Source organism: Argiope bruennichi, chromosome 10 (genome assembly GCF_947563725.1).
Source record: "Argiope bruennichi chromosome 10, qqArgBrue1.1, whole genome shotgun sequence".
In the NCBI taxonomy this organism is placed as follows: Eukaryota; Metazoa; Arthropoda; class Arachnida; order Araneae; family Araneidae; genus Argiope; species Argiope bruennichi.
In genome coordinates this window covers 127,649,646-127,661,021 of record NC_079160.1, presented here as the reverse complement: position 1 = coordinate 127,661,021, position 11,376 = coordinate 127,649,646, and positions in this window count along the sequence as shown.

Here is an 11,376-nt window from a genome sequence, read left to right as displayed (position 1 = left end):
AACAGGTTGTTCTAATTATTAAATGTTGTTTATAATGCAAGGAAATCTTCATCTTCAAGTAAATACAATTTATAGATTCATATTACTTGTTCAAACAAGTTGACTGTAAGGAATGCCTAATGTTTACTTTCACTGTAAATGTAACCCTATTCTAATATTAATATTGTTTTCATGTACAGCATTATCTTGTTAGTGTTTAATTTTATGTTATATTCTGTTGAATACAGGCAGAAAGCTTGTCAATCAAATAGATAAATTATTTAGAGTCCTTTGTCCAACTATAATTTATGTGTGGGTTCCCATTTCTTCAAACAACATTTACATTCAAAGAATGTTTCATCTTAACTAAGCTTCATCTTCAAACTGTGCCAAATGTTCCCATTCTTTACTTGTAATACAATGTGGAATGCAATAACTTTCTCATATTGCAAGTTTTTTAATTTTAATAAAGTTCAAAATGTGATTGACATACTTATTTCATGTTAAATACAAACATATAGTTTGTGGATTCTACTCATAGGTGTTTATTACTTGTTCAAACAGATTATGTAAATAGATAATACTTATATGAAGAATGCTTACTATAAAGTATATGTGTAATTTCACCTTACACTGAAATTGTAACCTCTATCTAATATTAATGCAAAATTTATATGTATTTATTCATATAAACATTATATGAAGTGTAATGTCATACTTATATTGTGTTAAATAGAGCCATACATTATTAAGATTGTTATTTCCAATTCTAATTAATGTATAGCTTCATTATACAATATTTACAATGAATGAATACATAGATTTCTTCAAATGTTTCATCCAGTATCTATATTACTATGTTCAGCTTCTTATTTACTTAAAGAGAAATGTTTCTACATATTACAAGTTGTTTTTAAAGTTTAATGTCATGTAAAATGCACTGTAATATAGTTAGAAGCTGCAATATGCAAGTGCTTATTACATGTTGAAACAAGTTATATACATATGTTTCTATAAAAACCCAACCTGTGTGTAATTTTACCTTACAAAATTGTACACTCTTAATGTTGCAATGCATTCTTTTGTTCATGTGAAATGTTTCATTCATTGTTCATGTAAACACTGTATCAAATGGAACATTTCCTTTTACTTACATTATGTTAAATACAGGCATAAAGTTTGAACATTCAATGAAGAAGTTATTAAGAGTGTTTTTTTACAATTGCAATATGTCTGCAAGATTCTTATTTCTTCATAGTGTTTACAATAAGAATACATTAATTGCTTCTCCTGTTTAAGCATATTCTTTAATCTATATGAAATGTACCCATTTTTACATTTAGTGTTATGTGAAATGCAGTAAAATACTCATAAACTGGTAACTATAAACATACAAGAGCATATAACTTATATATGAAGTTGCATATAAAATGATTATTCTGTTAAACATTGTAATTGTTATCTTTCTTTTAATGTAAACATTGTGAGAAATTCTTATAATGAGATAAGTACAAACACTAAGCAATTATTTTCAACATTTCAGTTAATTCTGTTTGTCGAAACAAACGTCCTCATTAAACTATGTCAGTTTATTAATGTAAAGAATACTCAAAAAGTCTCACATGTACTTGTTATGCATGAAACAGACCTTACAAGTTTCAATATTAAAAATGTTAACGTGTAAGACAGTTACATTCTTTTATACTGAGTGGTTTATATTTCCAATATCATTTCTGTCACATATCATTGATATCAAAAAGACATAAATTGTCTCTTATGTGTACACAAACATTGTAACAACCATCTGAATGCTAAACATGTAAGTGCATACCACATATAAAGCTGCATGTAAAATGATAATTCTTTAATTAATGCAAAACATTAACAAACATAGAAATTGTCATTTCTTTATGTTAATGATGTGTGAAATGTTTCTAATGTGCTAGGTTACGATTTTCAATAATTCAGTAAATACTGTTTGTCTAAATAAGCTTACGCATTAAACTATCAGTTACTTGTAAGGTTTATTCTTGTAAATAACAATTAAATAATGTCAAATGTACTTGTTATTGAGAAAAGAACACATACAAGTTTTTATATTATAAAAATAAATGTATAAATACAGTTATATAATTATATATTGAATGGTATATCTTTCCTTCACCATTTCAGGCACAAACCATTGAGATCAAACTAACTTATATTAACCCTGACATGTACACAAACATTATAATAACCATTTCAATGATACATTGTTTCAGATTTAAACATTTTCTGTGTTAATATTTGTCTGAAATTCAATGAATGCACAGTTGAGTACAACAAAGTCAATTCTATTTTTGAACATAATGCATGTGCACTATTAACATTATTATTTTAAAGCATTAAACATAAAAAGATACATTAACTTCAAATTACTATTAAATAAACAATCTTTAACAAGTCATAAATTATATGTAATGCATTTTTTTCATTGGTAGTTCTTAAATTTGGGGAAAATGATCTTTGTATATGTAACGATGAAGAATATTCTGTGTTGAAACATGACATGTTTGTATGAAAATAACTAAATTACCTTATCCATAATGTTAATAAAATTAGGAATGTAGTAAAACTCTTATTATCAATGAAAATTCATTTTCTGATGTACTATATCTACATTTTTTTAAAAATATAAGTAGTGCACACTGCAACTTGAATGTCACCGAGGAATCCTCGTAACAATTCTCTACTCACAAATGTGAAAATGATAACTTTTCTAACCATTAACATCATTATTATCCTCCTTCAAAGCATGTGTGTTTCAAATTAAAACACTTTTTATGAAAATATTTATGAAATTTTGTCTAAAATTCAATAACACTGCATTTCAGTACAACGAGACAGAAGAAATCCTATTCTAAAGCATAGTTCAAACATAAAAAAAGTTATGTAATCTAAAAAATTACTAATAAATTCAGATTTCTTATATAGAAAAGAAGTGTAATTAATATATATTTTAATTGCTATCAATTTAATTTGGTAAAAATGGTATGTGAATATGCAAGGATGAATAATGTTCTACGAAGAAACATTGCAAGTTTGTATTAGATATTCAAATTCATTTAAAATCCTTAATGTGAAAAAAAATATTGAATGCAGTGTACCCAAATATTCATAAAAGTCCTATTTTTAAAACTATTACAGTTCATACTTGGCCTAAAAAAAAAGGAGCAGACACTGTTAATTGAATGTTGTCGTGGAATCTTCGAAACACTCTTTTGTTTACAAGTGTGTCAAATACAGTATTCATAAACTTAAATCCACTTACCTCATTATGATCCTTCTTCAATGAAGCAAATATCAAAACACCTTGTTAATGAAGAGATTTTAATACTATTATTCACATATATCATTTGTTCTTCATTGTTGCCTTTAATATTGTTGATGTAACAATGTGTTGAAAAGTATTAAGAACAATATTCACTGTTGCTTACAGTTAGCTAAGAATAATAGAATCATAAATTGTTACTGGGCATCATTGTTGATGTAACAATGCATTTAAATAGTGTTCATAACTATACTGTCCATTTAGTCTCTAAAGAATTCATAAATTGCATGTATTTAAATAGTAACAATTAACTATTCATGGAAATAATGAATTAACACCTAACACAGTAAACAATATGCTATTTAACATTGTGAAATCAGTCAAACTCAGTGTAGAAATGCTTCCTATGGATTTTCATCAAAACAAGTCTTTTCCACTAAAATTCTTTGAATGAAAATTGAAACAGCTTTCATGTATGTTGTCTTCCAGCATCTCTTTGTATGAAGAAAATGATCAACACATCATTTCAGAAGAGTGACATCTATGTTCCAGTTTGTCTTCTCTTATCTTCAGTTGAAAGTAAAGGTTGATTTTTTGTTGTCATTTACACTGTACACAAACTTCATCTTCTTTCTGCTATAAAACTGCTTCATATAACTATACATTCTTCTTCCATGTTAGAGCATAACAAAGTAGATATCTTTTCAAAATTTCTTCATTTCATTCATAAAAAATAGGATATGAAGTTCAGTTGACATGCCTTCACTCATTGATAACTGCCATCAGAAGGGGGGGGGGGAATCCTAAATGCCCATTCAATATTCAGACTTCATCTTTACAAAATAAAGTTGTTGATGAGATAATAACACTCTTTCACCTTCAACTACACTTGCTAGGATGATGTAATCACATTATAAACAATTAAATTGAATATCCCAAGTAATCCAAATATGGAAAATCTATATAAACAAAGACTACCAGAAATGAAATAATAATCAACAAAAACATTTAACTTCTTCTCATACGTAGAAATCATCAACTTCAATGTCACATAATCTTCAATAAGTTAATCACCAGCATGCAATTCAAAATAATCACAACACAACAACAGCTATTCAAGATTTGCCTCCACCAAAAACCATTAAGTGCAGTGAACCAAATAATCTGCTTTGCCAAAATGAAACCTCTTACAAAATCAAACACATTAAATTGAACAGTGCAAATTATTTCCAAAAAATTCCCAAGCATTAAAAATTTAAAAACCATGTAAAAACTTAAGTGACGAGCAATACCGGCAGAGTACAAAAACCACACACAACACCAAACAAACACCATTTCTGCTAATATTTCTTTATAAAATTGAATCAAATATCTGAAACTGTGTAAATTTCAAACAGTATTCTTAACAGAATGCATAAATATAGTATGAAAGTAATACAGTATGCCAACAATCAACCCGCATGTCCATACATGACTAAAATTTATAACTCAACTAAACTAACCAATATACTATTTTTCAGTGAAATCTCTCACAGGATAGCAATTATGAAATTGAATTCTGCAAACTATTGGGAACTTATTTACCATTTAAAAAGTAGACATTCAGAAAAACTCACATTTTCTAAACACTTGGGTGTAAAAACCGACAACATGCATAACCAAAACAAGACCACAGAAACTTGGAAGATAAGTTCATTGATAATTTTTTAATTTCTAAAGGAAACTTCTGTTCACTGTCATATGTAAAATAATATGAATGTAAAAATGCATTAGGAATTTAAGAAATATGCATAACAACACATCAAGACATGGTACAGTGAATATGTGAAAACATAAACATTAAGAAATAATTTCAAATAAACATTAAGATTTATATTAAATTTGCTAAAAACACTTCTACTTTTCAACAATTAACTTAATTAATATGAAATATATGTTATGTATCAAAGCTCAATGCATATAAACAATGTTATGTGTTAGTGTGTCAAAATGTAAACAAACAAACAAAACAGTACTGATGAAGCAACATTTATTTACATAGGAAAAACAATAATGAATATACTAATTCAAATTATATAGAAATAAATTTAGTAAGCAAATATATCAGCTACACATGAAAGATGTGCAATAAAAAGAAAAAAATGGAAAGAATATGTACTTGGACACTGCTCGACAGGATTCGAGCAATCCAATACTATTCAAATTAAAAACAGAAACAAATTTCTACTAAATAGACTTGAAATTAGGAAAAACACAATTAAATGAAGGGAGAAACAACAACAACAATGAATTGATTTTTGTTTTCACTAATTTACAATAAATAGGCTTAAATTAAAAGTTGGCATTCTTAAAGAGGGGGGGGGGGGGGTGCACACTGTGAAACTGAATTCAGTCTTATTGTTAGATTTTAAATCTTCAACTTTAAAAAGAAATGTCAGTATAATTTCAATCAATAAATAAATCATTTTCCAATACTAATAACAACTCTTATAATATAAATAACCTGAATTACTTAAACACAGTACAGCGAAGAAGAGATATCGAGATAACAGCATACATTGCTAGTAAAAAAAATATTAACTATACACTAATAATAAAAATTAAATTAATTATTTCAATAACTAACAGCTTAATCATGAATATATGCATAACTTACAATACTATATATATATTTTTTTCAAACCATGTAACTAAGAAATACCTTTGTGGCCTTATCCAAAGAGAAAACACTCAACGATTTGTTCCTTTAAGATAACAAACAAGCCTATAGGTGCTTCCCATTTGGAATCAGGCCACAGAAAAGATACCATAAATAAACAGGTGATAATCCAATGAGAAGTAATTAAAACAAATGAGTTAAAATTACTTCTAAGACGCTTAATTACAAAATAAAGAAACAAAACTTAATTTATGCAAAAGTAAGCTTAAAATTGAACATAAAGATTTAATTTTTGCTCATAGGAGATAAATGAAATAAATAAAAAAAAGCAAAATGTTTGTTTACAAATAAATAGAGCAAAATAAGCAAATGCCAGAAATCGAGCATTTTATTCACCCACACAAATCTCCTAATATTTTCAAAGTGCAGGGACGACATTTTCATCCAAGACAGGCGGTACACAGGAATGAAACAAAACCCACAACTTTCTTCAAAGATCTACGGGTGCACAGGATAACACAGCAAAGCATCGTGCAGGTGAAAAGCAACCCTCCGGTTACGTACCAAGTGCCATGCCGAATGAACACAGGATTGAAAAGTGAAATACAGGAATGTAGGGGAGTTCGCCTTTCCCATCCAAGTTGCTTGATGCACAGGATAACATGGCACAGCATTCTCTTCTTGTCAAGACACATCATGCTTCTTTGTCTTCATTCTTCTTAAATTCTCATTTCTTGCTTTGTCAATTAAGTTAATGCGTATTTTAATTTCAAGATTAATCAGTACTATTTCACTTAATATTATTGATTATAATAAAATTCTTTGTATATATTTAGGTTACACTAAAATCAAATAAGTTAAATTATCATGAAACTATTAATAAATAAACTAATTCACTGCACATAATAAAAATATTGTTGCAAAATTAAATAATAAACAGTATAAACTTTAACAATTACTCAAACTGATTGTTATCACTTCAACACTGTAGTAAAATTACATCATATTATAAAAAAGATGTTACTACATAGAAATTATACTATAGCAAAGCATTTTATTATGAATTGAGCAGTCAATAATATTAAATAACTGAATAAAATTAACCATGCACCAAGCCATTTATAAAGGAAATTGATTTCTTATTCATTACATAAAAGGGTTGTATATGTTATTAAGTAATACTAAAGCAAAAGTACTACACTATACTAGAATAAGAAGTGAAAAATCAATATAAATAAAACTAAATCTAAATTGTAATATTAATATACACCAAGTCAATAGTAAAGGAAAATGATTTCTTGTATATATGAACAATTAGACTACAAAAGCAAAGTACTTCATCATACGTGAGAAACAAAAGTGGAATAGCAATTAATGAAAAAAAAAGCTAAGTATTAATAAAATGAAATGTATAAGTGAATTCATTACTAAATCAAATATGCATCCAGTTATTACAAGAAGAAATTTATTTCCAATTCATATTATGGAAGGGTTATATAATTAAATTTTTCTTGTATTAAGAAAATAAAGGATGCATAAATTTCAATATTGAATAAACATGCCAATGTTTTTAAGATGTATCATCACTACGTTCAAAATTCATATTACAGAAGTTATAACATAGATAACAAACATACATATAAAAAAATAAACACTTACCTTGCAATTTTTAAAAATGTTCCTTCTTAAAGCAAAATTAATTTCACTGTCACAAATTTCAATTCTCATGAAGGATAAACCAGTGAAAGCATTCCATTCTTGTTAAAATTAATCACAAAATGTGCTAAAAAAGAAATCGCAACATATGGAAGTTGAAGGTCAATGAATGAACTTCAAACTTTTCTAGCACAGATAGAAGCAGTAGAAATATTTCTCAGGATGACTTTCACACATATCATCCGGGAAATTCATTCAGCTTCGACTAGTTGTTAAAAATCATCATACACAAACACTTCGGAATTAGAATTCATCACAGATGAAAACAAAATTAAAATCTTCTTCAAACCTCTCTCGCACACAAAGACATTCTTTTCGGCAGTTTCTCTTTTAATCTTGAAACACACGCAATCCATAAAACTCATTCTTGAAGAGGAAATCCGCTCAGTAAATATGCAAAACATCCATCTACAAAAGAAAAAAAAAATTAATTAGAAATTAAAAAAGATTTCTAGAAAAGCACAAACAATGGAAGAGCACACACGCCGACAACCAACGGACAAATGAAATTCAAATGAAGAGCCGTTGAAATCAGTTCGGTTAACAGTTAATCAGGATTCAACCGCCTAGCAAAGAAATAATTAAGATTGCGATCACATGTTCGGATCCCATCGAACCAATCAGTGGTGTAGGATGACTTACTCACCATGACCGCTACGGTGTCTATTCAGTTTCCAATAATAACAACTCATTTCATGAATGGCAACATTGTACATTTACTTCCCCTCCCGAAGAGAAAAATGACAACAAACTTTTTATCTATCGGAACTGATTGTTACATTTTTTTTTAATTTTAGAAAAGGAATTTTAAACAGAAGAATTTTAATTTCAGTTACTCATCGGAACTTTTTTTTTTTTTCTCTTTTCTTCATATGCATTTAAGATTTTCTTTTACCAAATACATTTTTTTTTTTTTATTTTCCTTATAACATTTATTATTATTAATTTTTTAAAAATGTCAAACAGAAGTCTATACATAAGAATTTTTTTTTTTTTTCAATATTTTCAGTCAAGTGCAATACACAACTCATGAATTAAATATAAAGGAGGGAAACTTTAGAAATGATTATTTTCACCATAAAAATATTAAATTCAATATAATACTGTCAAGCATTTAATGGATTAAATACATTGGAAGGAAATGTATACTTTTAAAGGTGAGGAATGTAAATTGGGGGGGGGGGGGGGTAATAACCTGTTTTATAATAAAAAATAAGAATTATCACTTTAATAAACAATATAAGCTCCAAATGTAAACTTAAACTCATTTTGTTATTCATTAGACCTACTAATCCCAAAATTCCTTACTAGCTAAATAGATGCAATTAGATGTATTATAACTCATTTAAAGTAAAAGAAAAGATACAAACCTACAGTTCACATGAAGAAACAATTATGCACTTAATTTTTCATAAAATTTCATATTGATAAATGTTAAAATTTTCTGCAAAACAGAAACAAACAAATTAGCATCATCAAAACAGTACATTTTGATATCATGTCACATACATAAACAAATCTTTCACACTGTGATTTTACATTCAAAAAGCAAGTAATGAAGGTTTTCACACTTCAATATCCAAATAAATTTCCACAACACAAAGGAAATATGCAGTTGGGTGATGAAGCTTGCATAAATGTACAAAGCAAAATTTAAAAATATGAATTTTATGTGCAAAACAAAAGTAAGGTGGGAGTGGTCATGCAATTCATATATAGACAAAGCAGGATTAACAAAACACTATATAAACTTAAAATCATCTTATAAGAACATTACACTGAACAATATTTTGTTTCAAGGATATTAACATTTTTATGTCTTTTCTGCAACTTACCTGGTTGCTACTTTCAAAGCAGAACTACCAATTCATTTGTAGAACCAGAAAATAAAAAAAATAAAAAAATTGAAAGAAAGCAGAAGCGTTTCATTTTACTAACAGTTTTTGTTTTTATAGCAACCAGAGAATATGGGGGGGGGGGGGGAATGAACTACAAATGCTATGAACCATGCAAAGCTTAAAATTCTTCAAAGCGTGTCCAAATAATAATAAGATATATCATACTCATTATTTTTTTTTATTTAAAGAAACTGACATTATGAAGACATTAGTAAAGTAAGCAGTGGTAATCTCAGTTTAATGCAATTGAAGGGGGGGGGGGGGAACTTTTATAACAAATAATAATTTAAGATATTTATTATTCAATACAAAATAAAATATTTGTTTTCGAAAAAGATTTCAAAGAAATCCTAACCAAATCAATTGTAAACATTGTTTTTTATGTGCTTCACTGAATTTAAAATGTTTCAGTGAATTTTTGTATTACATGAACTTGTTAATCACTGTTTCAGAGAATGTCAACAAACCATCAGTCACTTTCCTTTAATATTCTAATACGAATATTTCTATAGAATAAACACGTGTTAATGAGTAACTAACTTTATACAATAATAAATTTTTAGCTTTATACAATAATAAAGAATAAAACAAATTAACCTATTATTAAATGCATTTTGAAAAAGTAACTGACACATATATAAACAGGATTGAAAGAAAAAATAAAGCAATATTATCTTGATCAATTGATATAATGTGATCCGTTAAGACATCAGAAACACAAAGCAAACTAGAACATGCAGAATGGATAAAAAAATGCATTCAAATGCCATTCTGACAGCTGTCACACCACACCAACACTATACAGATAAAGTCATTGCAAACAAAACATCTATAATTTCATACGCATATATATATATAAGGCATGAAACCAAAAGCAATAACATTAAAAAAATTTAAACTTCAATTAATGAACATGAAATTAATAGTACAGCAGGAAGAAAAGCTTTTTAAAAATAAACAAAATAACATCCTTTAAATGGAATAAAAGAAATCTTGTATGACCATTTTTTTAAAACTATTTCAACGTTCACTGTAAAAACAAAATTATCTCTTTAGTTCTTAGAAAATAAATTAAAAAATTACACTGGCATACAACACTATAAAAAAATATAAGGGGGGGGGAAGAGGAAACATTCTGAATGATTGCATAAATTTATTGAGCACGACACTTAAAACACACAACAAGCACAAATGAGGAAAATGCATATGGAGAAAAATTTAATGGACATCTGACAGCTTTCACACCACATGAATGGAGTGAATGGTTCATAAAATGAAACCATCCTTAATTTCATAAAAAATTTTTTTACAACATAAAATGGTAGTAAACATTAAGAGATTTAAACTAATAACTCGAAATGAAATTATCACTAGGAATGAACATGTAAAAAAAAGAAACAGTGAAAGGAAGAAGACTGAAACATCTTTTTTTTTTGGGGGGGGGGGGGGAAATCACGCACAAAAGTAATATTCTAATAAACAATTATTTAAATACTCCATCTAAAACCAATAGCGGAAATACATTTGTTACTTATTAGAAGAAGACTGTTCGATTAAAATCAGTAACCACAATACCAAAATTAAATCATAAAAATTGGCGATGCTAATTCAATATTGTCCGAATCAATACAGAAATTTATGGAACACGTTTTTTTAATAAATAATAAAAACATCATGCACATGAATTAATTACATATGGAAATGAGCCAAAATTGTATCCTGCATATTTCAACACCACACCAACACAGTGAATGTGTGTGAGAATTAAGACACATGCAAGCAAAATTAAAACCAAATATATAATTTAACAAAGT